Here is an 18,349-nt window from a genome sequence, read left to right as displayed (position 1 = left end):
GGATTTTAGTAGAGGTGGGGGTTTCACCATGTTGGCCAGGCTGGTCTCGAACTCCTGACCTAAAGCGATCCACCCGCCTCAGCCTCCCAAAGTGCTAGAATTACAGGCATGAACCGCCACGGCCTAGCCAATAAAAAGTATTTAACTCATGTAGCAATTTTACTGATTGTGGATTTTATAACTAGTAGGAAAAAATGACTAGAAATCCATGGTTCCCTAATTTTTAAGGCACGTATTTGAATTTCTGGACTGACTTAATTGAGATAATGGGTGACTGTAAAGGGCAAATCCTTTGATGACTTAAAATCTAGGCATATCAGCAAGATCATTTCCTTTTTTATCATTATTTGCAATATATATAGTAAGAGAGTGCAAGGGAGGGATTGGATAGGGAGAGAAAAAAAGAAGAGAAGGAGGAGAGAGGAGAATAAAAAGAAGAAGAGGGGGAGGAAAAGAAAAAAGAAGAGGAAGAGAAGGCAGAGAGAAGAGGTGATGTCTTAGTCTGTGCTGCTATACCAGGTTACCCAAGACTGGGTAATTTATAATGAACAGAAATTGATTGGCTCACAGTTTTGAAGGCTGGGAAGTCCAGTATCAAGGTACCAGCAGTCTGGGCATTCTCATTGCAAGATGGCACATTGAATGTGCATCCTCCAGATGGGAAGAAGGCTTTATCTTTGTCTTCATAGGGTGGAAGATGAAAGGGCAAAAAGAGAGAGGGCAGGAAGGGGCTGAACTGACCCTTTTATAATGGCGTTAATCCCACCCATGAAGGCAGAGCCCTCACCGTCTAATCGTTTTTCCAAGGGTCCTATCTCTTAATAGTACAAAAGCAATTAACTTTCAACATGAGTTTTGAAGGAGACAAATGTTCAAACCATAGCAGGTAGGGAGAAAAGTAGGAGAAGAAGGAGAGAAAAGAGACAGATGGGTTAAGAGGAACTTTAGCAAAAGAATCAGCTCTGCCAGGTGGAGATGGAAACTGCCAGGAGAGAAAGAGGTGGGGGAAGGAACCTCCTAGAGGAAAGGGCAGACTCCACCCTCCCCCGCCCCTGCTTTTTTTTTTAAGACAGAGTCTCACTCTGTCACCCAGGCTGGAGTGCAGTGGCATGATCTTGGCTCACTGCAACCTCCACCTCCCAGGTTCAAGCGATTCTTCTGGGTTCAAGCAATTCTCCTACCTCAGCCTTCCAAGTAGCTGGGATTACAGGCACCCGCCACCATGCCAGGTTAATTTTTGTATTTTTAGTAGAGATGCGGCCATGTTGCCCAGGCTGACCTTGAACTCCTGACCTCAGGTGATCCGCCCACCTCGGCCTCCCAAAGTACTGGGATTACAGGAGTGAGCCACTGCGCCCAGCCGACTCCACCCTTTTTGAACATTATTAGAACTTCTTTGATGGGCAAGAAAGGATACCAAGGAATTCCAAAAGGAAATACAATGAAGAAGGAAGGACAAGGCCCTACTGGGATCTGAGGCCTTCACAGCAGGACCCAGATGATGACGAGAGAAGATTGTCCCTTTGCAGGGTGCGCTGAGGCTGGAAGTGGTCTATGGCCCGGCCACTTTGTTCTTGCAGGTGTGCTGTGTGATGGACTAATCAGTTATGGTCTTGGGAGCTCACAGTGGGTTCCACTGTGGCCTATGCTAAAACCAGAGAGTATCTTGAACAGCCCATAAAGAAGCATAAGACTGTAGGGTTGGCTGAGCGCCGTGGCTCACGCCTGTAATCCGAGCACTTTGGGAGGCCAAGACGGGCGGATCACAAGCTCAGGAGATCGAGACCACGGTGAAACCTCATCTCTACTAAAAATACAAAAAAAAATTAGCCGGGCGCTGTGGCGGGCGCCTGTAGTCCCAGCTACTCAGGAGGCTGAGGCAGGAGAATGGCATGATCCCGGGAGGCAGAGCTTGCAGTGAGCCGAGATCGCGCCACTGCACTCCAGCCTGGGGAACAGAGCGAGACTCCATCTCAAAAAAAAAAAAGACTGTAGGGTAGACAGTTTTCATTTTTTCTTTTCTTTTTTTTGAGACGGGGTCTTGCTCTTGTTGCCCAGGCTGGCATGCAGTGGCATGATCTCGGTTCACTGCAACCTCCACCTCCCAGGTTCAAGCGATTCTCCTGCCTCAGCTTCCCGAGTAGCTGGGATTACAGATGCGCGCCACCAGGCCCTGCTAATTTTTGTATTTTTAGTAGAGGCAGGGTTTCGCCATGTTGGCCAGGTTGGTCACAAACTCCTGACCTTGTGGTCCACCCATCTCGGCCTCCCAAAGTGCTGGGATTACAGGCACTGAGTTAAAAGCCTGGGGTTGTTCACTGAACTCCCAAAAGTAGGAGTTTGTTAGCAGAGAAGGCAGTGGTGAGTGGGGAGAGGCATTCTAGGAACACAGAGAAGCAAAGTTAGAGAAAAGGAAGCCACAGACCGGAGAAAGCCTGGCATATTCAGAGTGTGACTTCTAAATCCCGAGGCTAGTGCCAAACAGCACTGTATTTGGCTGTTCTTGCTTTGCTATAAAGAAATACCTGTGATCGGGTAATTTATCAGAAAAGAGGCTCATTGGCTCCTGGTTCTGCAGGCTATACAGGAAGGATAGCTCTGGCATCTGCTTCTACAGAGGCCTCCGGAAGCCTCGACTCATGGGGGAAGGTAAAGTAGGAACAGGCACGTGTCACACGGCGAAAGCAGGAGCAAGAGAAAAAGCTGCATAGGGAGGTGCCATAGCTTTCAAACAACCAGATCTCACGAGAACTCACCATCTCTAAGACAGCACCAAGCCATGTGGGATCTGCCCCCTTGACCCAAACACCTCCCACCAGGCCCCACCTCCAGCAGTGGGGATGACATTTTAACATGAGATTTGGGTGGGGACCAATACCCAAACTATATCAAGCACCACCTCCTGTGCTCCAGGTTTTCTTCCCAGTCAAAAGCATTTTATGCTTTCTTCTTGGGGCTCTGCATTGGGACACCACGAGGAAGCACAGAGATAGACCTGGCTCTTGGGGAGAAAGGGAGGCGCGCCATTTCCACCTTAGAAAATGACCAAATCACAGAGCATGGAACAAAAAGAGCCTGAGGTTTTGTAGCCCGACATTGTCGACTCTCTCCTTTCATTGTTCATGTTCTTACTGAATCTCACACCAATCTCGGAGGCAGCTGAAAAAACCCAGGCCCAGAAGTGTGTGGTTTACCCATGGCCTACCAGGACCTGAGTGATTCTAGATGTTAGCCCACCTCCCTACAGCTGTATATGCCTGCAATGAGAAACCAGCAAAGGAAACTGCACAGCCCTGCTAAGAAGGTCCTGGCCCAGACGCTGATTAATTGTACATTTAACTTACATTATTGCCTTTACATTGAATTGTGGTTACAGCTATTTCCTGGATGTCAAATCCTCTAAGAATTTTTATGTATTTATTTTTTACAGATGGGGCCAGGCGTGGTGACTCATGCCTGTAATCCTAGCACTTTGGGAGGCCAAGGTGGGTGGATCACTTGAGGTCAGGGGTTTGAGACCAGCCTGGGCAAAATGGCGAAACCCCATCTCTACTAAAAATACAAAAATTAGCTGGGCCTGGTGGTGGGTGCCTGTAATCCCAGCGATTTGGGAGGCTGAGGCAGGAGATTTGCCGAACCTGAGAGATGGAGGTTGCAGTGAGCTGAAATTGTGCCACTGCACTCCAGCCTGGGCAACAAGAATAAGACTCCATCCACCTAAAAAAGAGAGACAGGATCTCACTCTTGCCCATGCTGGAGTGCAATGCCACAACCACAGCTCAATGCAGCCTCAAACTCCTGGGCTCAAGTCATCCTCCCATCCTTTGCCTCCTGAGTAGCTGGGACTACAGGTACACAACACTGTGCCTAATTTTTAAAATTTTTTGTAGGGACTGGGGGGCCTTGCTATGTTGCCTAGGTTGGTCTCGAAATCCTGGGGTCAAGCAATACTCCCTCTTCGGCCTCCCAGTGTTCTAGGATTACATCCTCTCAGAATTTTTAAAAGCAAGAATTTTTAAAAGCAGGCCTGTAGGCCAGGCACGGTGGTTCACGTCTGTAATCACAACACTGGGAGGCTGAGGCGGGCAGATCATGAGGTCAGGAGTTTGAGACCAGCCTGACCAACATGGTGAAACCCCATCTCTATGAAAAAGACAAAAATTAGCCAAGTGTGGTGGCACATGCCTGTAATCCCAGATACTTGGGAGGCTGAGGCGGGAGAATCACTTGAAGCTGGAAGGTAGAGGTTGCAGTGAGTCAAGATCATGCCACTGCACTTCAGCCTGGGAGACAGGGCGAGAGTGTGTCTCAAAATAAATAAATCAACAAAGAAACGAGCAAACAAACAGTCTTGAAATAAGCCGCAGCAAAACTACAATTGCACATAACATTAACAACAAAAAAAAGTGCATATTGTAAATCCAACAGCATCCACTAAAACAAGAAAACAAAGAGCTATGGCTAATAAGGCCATAGAGATATACGGAACAGTTTTTAATACTTTTATTTCTAACTTTAAAGAATTATTATCTTAGAAGCCGGCTGCGGTGGCTCACACCTGTAATCCTCGCACTTTGGGAGGCTAAGGCAGGCAGATCGCCTGAGGTCAGGAGTTTGAGACCAGCCTGGCCAACGTGGTGAAACCCATCTCTACTAAAAATGCAAAAGTTGGCCAGGCGTGGTGGTGAGCTCCTGTAATCCCAGCTACTCAGGAGGCAAAGGCAGGAGAATCACTTGAACCTGGGGGGTGGAGGTTGCGGTGAGCTGAGATCACACCACTGCACTCCAGCCTGGGTGACAGAGCGAGATTCTATATATAAAAAAAAAGTGTAAGTCACTAGTTGTAACTGTGGAGGCCAGGCACATCACATCAGGGGCCTAACCCATAGCTGGATGGCTTCCTAGATGAAATACGAGCATTTCTTGTGCACTATCCACAGGTGGCAGAATGTCTGAGTGGGATGAAGGAACAGTATAGGAAATCTTATATTGCTGGTAGAACTTAGCCTGAATTCTCTACATATGGGGATGGGAGACATTAAACTTTCACAACCTTATCAATGTAAGCACTGTTCTTTATGTAACTGGCAGCAACTTCAGCCAGAAATAAGAATAGCCCAGTGTCCTCTGTATCGCCAACACAAAGAGCCAGAGGCCAGGAATGCTGCCAGGATGAACCAGGAAAAGCCCTGCCCCAGCCCTCGGGACAGACTGCAGGTGCTTGTGAGTCTTGGGCAATTTGAGTGGGGTTGGAGGGTGCCCAACACCCTGGGAACCCACTTCTTGCATTAGTGTGACCTGGATGCAAGACACGGCATCAAATGAGATCATTTTGGAGTTTTAAGATTTGACCGCCCTGTTGGATTTTGGACTTGCATGAGGCCTGTAGCCCCTTTGTTTTGGCCAATTTCTCCCATTATTTACCCAATGCCTGTACCCCATTGTATCTAGGAAGTAACTAACTTGCTTTTGAGTTTACGGCTGATAGGCTGAAGGCTGATAGACTTGCCTTGTCTCAGATGAGATGTTGGACTGTGGACTTCTGAGTTAATGCTGAAATGAGTTAAGACTTTGGGGGACTGTTAGGAAGGCATGACTGGTTTTGAAATATGAGGACATAAGATTTGGGAGGGGTCCAGAGTGGAATGATACTGTGTCCCCACCGAAATCTGATCTTGAATTGTAACTCCCACAATTCCCACGTGTTAGGGGAGAAACCCGGTGAGAGGTGGCTGAATCAAGGGGTGGGTCTTTCCTGCACTATTTTTGTGCTAGCGAATGAGTCTCATGAGATCTGATGGTTTTAAAAACGGGAGTTCCCCTGTGCAAACTCTCTCTCTGTCTGCTGCCATCCATGTAAGACATGACTTGCTTCTCTTTGCCTTCCACCATGATTGTGAGGCCTCCCCAGCCATGTGGCACTGTAAGTCCATGAAACCCTTTTCCAGTATAGATTACCCAGTCTTGGGTATGTCTTTCTTAGCAGCATGAAAATGGAGTAATGCAGAGACATTGCAGGGGAAACAGCAGGGATGTGTTAAAACTCACTGGGAGGGCATGTGGGAGAATTGATGAAATACAGGTTCCAAGAGCATGGAGCAGTCATTTGGGCTGTTAGTACCAGTATTGCCCTGAATTCTTGCAAATATATTCAGCATCTTGACTGGGAATTCCACCTCAGGCTGGGTGTGGTGGTTCACACTTGTAATAATAGCACTTTGGGAAGCTAAGACAGGAGAACTGCCTGAAGTCAGGAATTTGAGACCAGCCTGGGCAACATAGACAGACCCTCATCTCCAAAAAGAAATTTTTAGAATTAGGCACGTGTGGTGGTGTGCACCTCTAGTCCTAGTTACTTGGGAGGCTGAGGTGGGAAGATTGCTTGAGCCTGGGAAGTTGAAGCTGCAGTGAGCTATGATAGCACCACTGCATGCCATTCTGGGTGACAGAGCAAGACTATGTCTCTCTCAAAAAAAAAAAAAAAAAAAAAAAAAAGGAATTGCAACTCAAAGAAAAGCTAGTTTAAAAATCTCCTAGAAGATTGCATGTGTGGCTAGGTGCCATGGTTCATGCCTGTAATCCCAGCACTTTGGGAGACCAAGGCAGGTAGATCACCGGAGGTCAGGAGTTTGAGACCAGCCTGGCCAATACGGTGAAACCTCATCTCTACTAAAAATACAAAATTAGCTGGGTGTGGCAATGCATGCCTATAATCCCAGCTACTTGGGAGGCTGAGGCAGGATAATCACTTGAACCTGAGAGGCGGAGGTTGCGGTGAGCCGAGATCGTGCCACTGCACTACAGTTTGGGCAATAAGAGCAAAACTTTGCCTCCAAAAAAAAACAAAAAAAGAGAAGATTGCACTTGTAGGTGACTTTTAAGATGCTGCACTAGCACCCTTTCCCCATGATTGTATCTTTACTCACTCTAAGCATACGGGCAGCTACTGCTAGAAAGAGGCCTGTCTGTATTTTAGCCAAGACTCCGCCAGAAGAAGGCAACATTTCAGGAGCTGGCCAACAGCAAGACTGTGCAGTTGCCAGTTTGGAGGACAAGACCCCACAGGGAGAAGTCACTGTATCCCCTAAGAAGAAGGGCATCACTTACGATGATTCGTTAAGCAAAACTGATCCTCATCTTATGAGGAACCAAAAAGGTCACCTGTGCCAAGGTAGGTATACTTCCCGCTGTCTTTAGTTCACTTTGCTTCTGAACCCCTGAACCTCACAGTCCCCACAAGAGCCTTGGGTGGTCTTTTAGAGTGGTCTCACCTCCTAAGTCTCAGACATTGAAATTTCACCTTTCCACTGCAGCCATCAAACACTTTCCCCATGACCCATTCCTTCTTTCCTATGGACTTACTCTCTGTCCCCATCACAACTTCCCATCCTGGGGCCTCTTTTTCCCCGGAAAGTGGAGCCCTCTCCTGCTGTCTCTTTGTCACTCCCCAGTCATAATCCCATTACACCCTTTCTCTTTATGGGGTACCCTCGATTTTCCTTCCCCATTAGTTTCTGTCCTTCCAACCTGCCAGTTCTCATGCTTGGGCCAACCCATCTGTCCACCATCTTTGTTTCTGAGCCTATACTCATTGCTACAGAAGATCAAGAAAGCTGGCTGACACCAGTGGTGAAAGATACAGATTTCAGTCACAGCTATTGGCACCTGTGGATTTAGCCTTTCCAGTTGCTCCCACTATTGACCATTCCAACTTTATCCTAATCACCAGTCATCCCATAATTGCCCAGTGATCTCTCCTACATCCCTGGGAAAAGAAGCCATCTGTGTAAACTCTAACCTCTTCTGCTTCAGCTTCAAAATATCTCTATAGCATCGCTCCTTCCTTTCTTCCTTTCCCCCCATCCTAGATGAACAGGTTTCATCATGCCTTTTTAGCGATAACCGCTACCCCGTCTTCTACTCCTATTCATTCATTTATTGTTCATTCCGCATGATAGGAATTCCTTGTTCATTCTTGCATGGTAGGAAGAAAGGATGAACAAAACCACCAAAGCCTCCACACTCAAAGAGCTTACCATCTAGCAGGATAGAAAATCGGTGATTATTACAAAAATCCTCTTTCTACTCCAGGACTTTGCTCCATCTCAAAGGGATGGTCTCAAACCATCCTTTTCTCTCTTTTTAATTTTCCTCAATCCTGCCTCCCTGTTAAGCACTCTCTCCCTACCTCAACCATCAGATTACTCATCGGATCAGTTTACCTAGCCAGCTGACTCTACTCCCATGGGGTTCCCAAGGCTTCTCTGTTGAAGATAGCAAACAACGTTGGTGCTCAGCCCAAATCCCCTATTGACTAGAGTGGGTTCACCCCAATTTCAGCAGCAAACCCCAGAGGGGCTCCCAGGCTACTGTGCTTTTCCCATAAGCAAAGAGAAGTACCCGAAGCTTCTCTTTCCTGCATTAGAATTATCCCATTGTCACCAGCATGATAGGATACTTTCAGTTCTTGTCTTCTCTGATCTCTTAGAGGCATTCCACACCTTTTTTTTTTCTTTTTTTTTGACGGAGTTTCACTCTGTGGCCCAGGCTGGAGTGCAGTGGCATGATCTCGGCTCACTGCAAACTCCACCTCCTTGGTTCAAGCGATTCTCCTGCTTCAGCCTCCTATGTAGCTGGGATTACAGGCATGCACCACGACATCTGGCTCATTTGTGTATTTTTAGTAAAGACGGTGTTTCACCATGTTGGCCAGGCTGGTCTCAAACTCCTGACCTCAGGTGATCCACCCACCTCGGCCTCCCAAAGTGCTGGGATTCCAGGTGTGAGCAACCGCACCTGGCCCACACCTTTGACCCGTTGGCATCCTCCTGGCTCTTCCTGAGAGGCCCAGTTACCTCTTTGTGCTCCTACTTCCCTGGCATCCCCATCTAACTCTTCTTTCGGCTTCTCTTTTTCTGCTTGGTGTTTACATGCCAGTGATTCTCAGGACTCTAGCCTACACTCTTCACCTGCAAACCACTGACTTTCAGTGGGTTGGTCACTGAGTTTGAGGAGAGTATCCACAACTCCTGACCCTTGAATGGCATCAGGCACAGATACAACAAATACACACGGTATTTTTCTTTTTTCTTTTGAAATGGAGTTTCGCTGTTTTTGCCCAGGCTGGTGTGCAATGGCACGATCTCAGCTCACTGTAACTTCCGCCTCCTGGGTTCAAGCGATTCTCCTGCCTCAGCCTCTTGAGTAGCTGGGATTACAGGCACTCACCACCATGCCCAGCTAATTTTTTGTATTTTTAGTAGAGACAGGGTTTCACTATCTTAGCCAGGCTGGTCTGGAGCTCCTGACCTTAGGCAATCCACCTGCCTCAGCCTTCTGAAATGCTGGGATTACAGGCATCAGCCACCACGCCCAGCCCATGAGATGTTTTAATACAGGCATGCAATGTAAAATAATATCATGGAGAATGGGTATCCATCCTCTCAAACATTTATCCTTTGTGTTACAGACAATCAAATTATACTCTTCTAGTTATTTTAGAACCAGCCACTGCTGGCTCAGGCAGCCTGCTTTTATTCCCTTATCTGAACCCCACCTGTATCCTGCTGATTGGTCCATTTTACAGAGAGCCGATTGGTCCATTTTGACAGAGTCCTGATTGGTGCATTTACAATCCATGAACTAGACACAGAGTGCTGTTTTACAATCCTTTAGCTAGATATAAAAGTTCTCCAAGTCCCCACTAGATTCGCTAGACACAGAGCACTGATTGGTGCATTTACAAACCTTGAGCTAGACACAGAGCACTGATTGGTGCATTTACAATCCTGTAGCTAGACATAAAAGTTCTCCAAATCCCCACCCAACTCAGGAGCCCAGCTGGCTTCCCCTAGTAGATGCCACGCCAGGGCCGTGGGCAGGGCTGCCCACCAGTCCCACACCGCAAGCCCGCACTCCTCAGCCTTTGGGCAGTGGATGGGACTGGGCGCCGAGGTGCAGGGGTCAGTGCCCATCGGGGAGGCTCAGGCCCTGTGGGAGCCCATGGAGAGGGCTAGGCTCAGGCATGGTGGGCTGCAGGTCCTGAGCCCTGCCCTGCGGGGAGGCGGCTGAGGCCCAGCGAGAAATCGGGCATGGCATTGTCAGGCCAGCAGTGCTGGGGGACCCAGCACACCCTCTGCAGCTGCTGACCCAGGTGCTAAGCCTCTCAGTGCCCGAGGCCGGCAGTGCCTGCTGGCTGCTCCAAGTGCAGGGCCTGCTGAGCCCATGCCCACCTGGAACTTGTGCTGTCCCGCAAGCACCACATGCAGCCCCGCTTCCCACCTGCTCATCTACCTCCACACCTCCCTGCAAGTAGAGGGAGCTGGCTCCAGACTCGACCAGTCCAGAGAGGGGCTCCCACAGTGCAGCGGCCGGTTGAAGGGCTCCTCAAGTGCATCAAGAGGAAGTGAGTGCTGCTAGCACGTTGTCACCTCTCACCAACTTTTTGGGAGGCCAAGGTGGGTGGATCACCTGAGTTCAGAAGTTCTGGCCAACATAACAGAGGTGGAGGTTGCCATGAGCTGAGATTGCACCACTACACTCCTGCCTGGGTGACAAAGCAAGACTCCATCTCAAAAAAAAAAAAAAAGACTTCAGTCCCTTCTTGCTCATGCTATTGTGCTCTCTTTACCCCTGCCTTCCTTCATGGGATCAGATGCAGCACAAAAGCCCTCACCAGATTCCAGTGCTATGCTCTTGGACTTCCCAGCCTCCAGAACCATGAGCCAAATAAATTTGTACTGTTTATACATTATCCTGTCTCACGTATTCTGTCATGTTCACAAACTAAGTAACAGAGTAAGACAGCAGACTAAGACAGCAGTCTTCTAAATCTGATGATACTAAACCCACTGTAATAGGCAGAATAATTGCCCCCCAAAGATGTCCACGTCCTCATCCCTGGAACCTGTGAATATGTTACCTTGTGTGACAAAAGAAACCTTACAGATGTAATTAGGTTAAATATCTTGAGATGCAGAGATTATACTGAATTTTCAGGGTGGGTTCACTGTAATCATAAGGGTTCTCCTAAAAGGGCACTGGATGAGTCAGAGTTAGAGAAAGTGATGTGATCATGAAAGCAAATGTCTGAGTGATGAGAGGAAGGCGCCACACTGGAGAAAGCAGAAAGCCTCTTGAATCTGGAAAGGACAGGATAACAGATTCTCTGCCTAGACTTTCCAGAAGAAACCACACCTTGTTTTTACCAAATAAGACCCGTTTCAGACTTCTGGCCTCCAGAACTGTAACAGAATAAACTAATGTCATTTTCCACTACTTGGTTTGTGCTCATTTATTAAAGCAGCAGTAAGAAGGACACCTACACAGATCAGATGGGGCAAATAACTATCCTTAGTCTTGAAGTCTACATAGCTTCAGTCACGGGCTTCTATTTTTTGGCCATGAACCACATTTTGGTTACAGATAGGATCCATTCCAAGGAAGCTGGTTGGGCAGTTTCTTCCTGGAACAGTTCCCAGTAATTAGCTTGAAGGTTTTAAATGCCACTTCATCTTTCTGCAGCAAGTCCTACTTCAAAAACATGACCCTTAGCACCATCGTATGCCATATGGGGGTCCCTGTGACCAGGGTTTTCCCAATGTGTGGTATGATGGGCATAGCTGGTATTTTCACATCATGCCAACCTTTCTCAGAAGATAGATAAACTTTCTTCTTGGCCCCTTTGTGGCCACCTTTTATAAAGTGCCTGTCTCCAATAACTACTGTTCATGATGTTACTGAGAGGAACAGCTACACCCACTGCCAGCTGCTTTTAGTAGATGTATTTGTGTTGTGGTGTGGGGCTCGGCTAAGTAGATGTGTTTGTGCTGTGGTGTAGGACTCTGCCCACAGGTTGTGGTCCATAATGGCAACAGCCTCCCTACCAAGAAAACAGCCCTGTCCTGCTCCATACCAGATGCTGGTGCCCAGCTTCAGTCATGGGTTTTCTTACTCCCAATGGCGCACACAGTTGCCAGTTTCAGACTGCAGATCGAGGCAGCAACAGGGCCAGAGTGTCAAGCTTTGGTCCAAAACCAGGAATGAATGAACATTCCAGAAGAATTTCTTTTGTTCCACGGTCAGAAACCCGTGAGTTTTCTGCCCTTAAACTGCACATGGTGACACATGTTGAGAAGCCAACAATTGCTCTTTAACCACACATTCCCTAAAGATCAGTGGTTCTCAAACCTGGTTGCACACTGGACTCTAACAAGGAACTTTTTAAAAAATACAAATGTCTAGGCTCCATCCCGTTACAGTTAAACCATAATATCTGCGGGTGGGACACAGGTATTGGTTTTTATTTTTAAAAAGCAAAAGCAAAATCTCCTCCAGGTTATTTAAATAGCTAAAAAAAAACAACAATCGAGATTGAAAACTATTGCCCTAGATTCCTGCTTTCTATAGAGTGGTGAGCCCAAATCCAGCCATCCCCTGGCTGCCACCCTTGGGCCTAGATCCCAGATAAGTACTTGGAACACACAAAAACTTTTTTTTTCTTTTTTTTTTTTTTTGAGACTTAGTCTCGCTCTGTCGCCCAGGCTGGAGTGCGGTGGCGCGATATTGGCTGACTGCAAGCTCCACCTCCCGGGTTCACGCCATTCGTCTGCCTCAGCCTCCTGAGTAGCTGCCACTACAGGCACCCACCACTGTGCCTAGCTAATTTTCTGTACTTTTAGTAGACATAGGGTTTCACCGTGTTAGCCAGGATGGTCTCAATTTCCTGACGTTGTGATCTGCCCACGTCAGCCTCCCAAAGTGTCGGGATTACAGGCACGAGCCACCGCACCCGGCCCTACACAACAAAAACATTTTCAGGCATGCCTGTAGGGAAGCTTCTCTGAAAGAGTGGCTGGGCAATTCATCTTCAGCAACATCTTATTGCCCCAATCATGTATCATGAGTGCCTGTGGTTGAGGCTCTTGGCCAGCACATTAAGGATAAATTGCAGTAGGACTTATCAGGTTCTCTGGCTCATTTCCATAAATCAAGATGATTGAGTTTTTCTTCTATGAAGATCACCAAAGTGTCGACAAATTTGAGACCTCTACTACTTTCAGCAATGCCTGAACTAGATCAGCCTCCACAGGACATAAGACTTTATGAAACTAGTGAGAGGTGACAATGTGGTAGCAGCCTTCATTCACTCTTGGTGCCTCCTTGGCCTGGGTGTCTGCTCTGGCCGCGCTTGAGGAGCCCTTCAGCCCGCCGCTGCACTGTGGTAGCCCCTCTCTGGGCTGGCCGAGGACAGCCGGGTCCCTCTGCTTGTGGGGAAGTGTGGAGGGGAGGCATGGGAAGGAACCAGGGCTGCACGTGGCCCTTGCGGTCCAGCACAAGTTTTGGGCGGGCGCGAGCTGGGCAGGCCTGGCAGTGGCAGCAGCTGGCCGGCACCGGTGGTCCTGGGCAGTGAGGAGCTTAACACCTGGGCCAGCAGCTGTGGAGGGTGTTGAGAATGCATCAGTAAGGGCCACTACATCCGACCTTCCTCAGTCCTCTTTGTGGTATAAGACGAAAACTAGTGTTTCTGTTGCTGCATCGGTGAGTACAACTATTCCGATCAGCAGGGTCCAGGGACCATTGCGGGTTCTTGGGCAGGGGTTGTTTCTGCTGCTGCCTCAGTGAGCGCAACTATTCCGATCAGCAGGGTCCAGGGACCACTGCAGGTTCTTGGACAGGGGTAGAAACAAACAAACCAAAACTGCAGGAGGTTTTGTCTTTCAGATGGGAAACACTCAGGCATCAACAGGCTCACCCTTGAAATGCATCCTAAGCCATTGGGACCAATTTGATCTGCAAATCCTGAAAAAGAGGCGGCTCATTTTTTCTGCACTACGGCCTGGCCCCAATATTCTAACTCTGATGGAGAAAAATGGCCACCTGAAGGAAGTACAAATTACACTACTATCCTGCAGCTCGACCTTTTCTGTAAGAGGGAAGGCAAATGGCGTGAAATAACTTATGTCCAAGCTTTCTCTTCATTGAAGGAGCATACACAACTATGCAAAGCTTGCAATTTACATCCCACATGAGGGTCTCTCAGCTTACCCCATATCCTAGCTTCCCTATAGCTCCCCTTCCTACTAATGATAATCCTCTAATCTTCCCTGTCCAAAAGGAAATAAGCAAAGAAATCTCCAAGGACCACAAAAACCCCCAGGCTATCAGTTATGTCCCCTTCAAGCTGTAGGGGGAAGGGAATTTGGCCCAACCCAGGTACGTGTCCCCTTCTCCCTCTCTGATTTAAAGCAGATCCAGGTAGACCTGGGGAAGTTTTCAGATGATCCTGATAGGTACATAGACGTCCTACAGCGTCTAGGGCAAACCTCTGACTTCGCTTGGAGAGATGTCATGCTATTGTTAGATCAAACCCTGGCCTTTAATGAAAAGAATGCGGCTTTAGCTGCAGCCCGAGAGTTTGGAGATGCTTGGTATCTTAGTCAAGTAAATGATAGAATGACAGCCAAAGAAAGGGATAAATTCTCTACCAGTCAGCAAGCTGTCCCCAGTATGGATCCCCACTGGGACCCTGACTCAGATCATGGGGACTGGAGTTGTAAACATCTGTTGACTTGTGCTCTAGAAGGACTAAGGAGAATTAGGAAAAAGCCCATGAATTATTCAATGATGTCCACCATAACTCGGGGAAAGAAAGAAAATCCTTCTGCCTTCCTCGAGCGGCTACTGGAGGGCTTAAGAAAATATAATCCCCTGTGACCTGAATCACTCGAGGATCAATTAATTCTAAAAGATAAGTTTATGACCCAATCAGCCGCAGACATCAGGAGAAAGCTCCAAAAGCAAGCTCTGGGCCCTGAACAAAATCTGGAGGCATTATTAAACCTGACAACCTCGGTGTTCTACAATAGGGACCAAGAGGAAAAGGCCCAAAAGGAAAAGCAAGATCAGAGAAAGGCTGTAGTCTTAGTCATGGCCCTCAGGCAAACAAATCTTGGTGGGTCAGAGAGGACAGAAAATGGAGCAGGCCAATCACATGGTAGGGCTTGTTATCAGTGTAGTTTATAAGGACGTGTTAAAAAAGATTGTCCAGTGAGAAACAAGCCACCCCCTCGTCCATGTCCGCTATGCTGAGGCAATCACTGGAAGGTGCACTGCCCCAGAGGACAAAGATTCTCTGGGTCAGAAGCCCCCAACCAGCTGATCCAACAACAGGACTGAGGATCCCCGGGGCAAGCGCCTGCTCATGTCATCACCCTCACTGAGCCCCGGGTACATTTACCCATTGAGGGCCAGGAAATTGACTTCCTCCTGGACACTGGCATGGCCTTCTCAGTGATAATCTCCTGTCCTGGATGACTGTCCTCAAGATCTGTTACCATGTGAGCAATCCTGGGACAGCCTGTAACCAGGTATTTCTCCCATCTCCTCAGTTGTAATTGGGAGACTGCTCTTTTCACACGCCTTTCTTGTTATGCCTGAAAGTCCCACACCCTTATTAGGGAGGGATATATTAGCCAAGGCTGGAGCTATTATCTACATGAATATGGGGAACAAGGTACCCATTTGTTGTCCCGTATTTGAGGAGGGAACCAACCCCGAAGTCTGGGCATTGGAAGGACAATTTCGAAAGGCAAAAAAATGCCTGCCCAGTCCAAATCAGGCTAAAAGACCCCACCACTTTCCCTTATCAAAGGCAATATCCCTTAAGGCCTGAAGCTCATAAAGGATTACAGCATGTTGTTAAACATTTAAAAGCTGAAGGCTTAGTAAGGAAATGCAGCAGTCCCTGCAACACCCAAATTGTAGGAGTACAAAAACCGAACGGTCAGTGGAGACTACTGCAAGATCTTAGACTCATCAGTGAGGCAGTAATTCCTCTATATCCAGTTGTACCCAACCCCCATACCCTGTTCTCTCAAATACCAGAGGAAGCAGAATGGTTCACAGTTCTGGACCTCAAGGATGCCTTCTTCTGTATTCCCCTGCACTCTGACTCCCAGGTTCTCTTTGCCTTTGAGGATCCCACAGACCACACATCCCAACTTACATGGACGGTCTTGCCCCAAGGGTTTAGGGATAGCCCTCACCTGTTGGTCAGGCACTGGCCCAGGATCTAGGCCATTTCTCAAGTCCAGGCACTCTGGTCCTTCAGTATGTGGATGATTTACTTTTGGCTACCAGTTCAGAAGCCTCGTGCCAGCAGGCTACTCTGGATCTCTTGAACGTTCTAACTAATCAAGGGTACAAGGTGTCTAGGTCAAAGGCACAGCTTTGCCTACAGCAGGTCAAATATCTAGGCTTCATCTTAGCCAGAGGGACCAGGGCCCTCAGCAAGGAATGAATACAGCCTATACTGGTTTATTCTCACCCTAAGACATTAAAACAGTAGCAGGGGTTCCTTGGAATCACCGGCTTTTGCTGACTATGGATTCCCCAGATACAACAAAATAGCCAGGCCCCTCTACACTTTAATCAAGGAAACCCAGAGGGAAAATACTCATCTTGTAGAATGGGAACCAGAGGCAGAAACAGCCTTCAAAACCTTAAAGCAGGCCCTAGTACAAGCTCCAGCCTTAAGCCTTCCGACAGGAAAAAATTTCTATTTATACGTCAGAGAGAGAGCAGGGGTAGCTCTTGGAGTCCTTACTCAGACTCGTGGGACAACCCCACAACCAGTGGCAGACCTAAGTAGGGAAACTGATGTAGTAGCAAAAGGTTGGTCCCACTGTTTACAGGTAGTTGTGGCGGTGGCCGTCTTAGTGTCAGAGGCTATCAAGATAATACAAGGAAAGGATCTCACTGTCTGGACTACTCATGATGTAAATGACATACTAGGTGCCAAAGGAAGTTTATGGCTATCAGACAACTGCCTACTCAGATACCAGGCACTACTCCTTGAGGGTCCGGTGCTTCAAATACATACATGTGTGGCCCTCAACCCTGCCACTCTTCTCTCCCAAGGATGGGGAACCAATCGAGCATGACTGCCAACAAATTAAAGTCCAGATTTATGCAGCCCAAGATGATCTCTTAGAAGTCCCCTTAGCTAATTCTGACCTTAACTTATATACCGATGGAAGTTCATTTGTGGAGAATGGGATACAAAGGGCAGGTTATGCCATAGAGCAGCCAAGCCAGCACCACAGGCCCCGGGCAGTGAGGGACTCAGCACCAGGCCAGCAGCTGAGGGTGCGCCAGGTCCCCTAGCATTGCTGGCCCACCTGCACCATGCTTGAATTCTCATAGGGCCTCAGCTGCCTCCCTGCAGGGCAGGGCTCCGGACCTGCAGCCCTCCATGCCTGAGCCCTGCCTCCCATGGACTCCCACACAGCCTGAGCCTCCCAGACAGGCACGCCCCCTGCTCCGTGGCACCCGGTCTCATCGACTGCCCAAGGGCTGAGGAGTGTGGGCATGTGGCACGGGACACAAAAGCAGGCTGCCTGAGTCAGCAGTGGCAACCCACTCAGGTCACCTTCCACACTGTGGAAGCTTTGTTCTTTTGCTCTTTACAATAAATCTTGGTGTTGCTCACTCTTTGGGTCTATGCCACCTTTATGAGCTGTAACACTCACTGCGAAGATCTGCAGCTTCACTCCTGAAGCCAGCAAGACCACAAACCCAAAAGGGAGAACGAACAGCTCCAGACGTGCCACTTTTAAGAGCTGTAACACTCACTGCGAAGGTCTGCAGCTTCACTTCTGAAGTCAGTGAAGACCACGAACCCACCAGAAGGAAGAAACTACAGACACATCTGAACATCTGAAGGAACAAACTCCGGACACACCATCTTTAAGAACCGTAACACTCACTGCAAGGGTCTGGGGCTTCATTCCTGAAGTCACTGAGACCAAGAACCCACCAATTCCGGACACACTGGGATGACAGGCATGAGCCACCACGCCCAGCCCATGAGATGTTTTAATACAGGCATGCAATGTAAAAAAATGTCATGGAGAATGGGGTATCCATCCTCTCAAACATTTATCCTTTGTGTTACAGACAATCCAGTTATACTCTTCTAGTTATTTTAGAACGTACAGTTAAGTTATTATTGACTACAGTCACTCTGTTGTGCTATAAAATAGCTGGACATCACACTTCCTTCCTCCCTCTCCCATGATCTCCATATCTAAGAAATGATCAATTCCTACTGGTTTCATGGTGAAAATAGCTGAGGAACCCAAGCCTTCTTTTCATCCTCAGCTCCTCCACCTTAGCACAAAGGCAGAATGCATTAGGGGTGAACAGCATAGTTTCTGGAACCAGACTACTTGGGTTTGCCCTCTGGTCTGTTCCCTAGCCACGTGTCTTTCAGTCAGTTACTTAACCTCTCTGTGCCTTAGCTTTTTTTAATCTTCAAAATGGGGGACATAATACCTTAATTATTCTT

This window comes from Mandrillus leucophaeus, unplaced genomic scaffold, assembly GCF_000951045.1.
Source record: "Mandrillus leucophaeus isolate KB7577 unplaced genomic scaffold, Mleu.le_1.0 Scaffold83, whole genome shotgun sequence".
Classification (NCBI taxonomy): Eukaryota; Metazoa; Chordata; class Mammalia; order Primates; family Cercopithecidae; genus Mandrillus; species Mandrillus leucophaeus.
Note: the sequence above shows the minus strand (reverse complement) of the source record.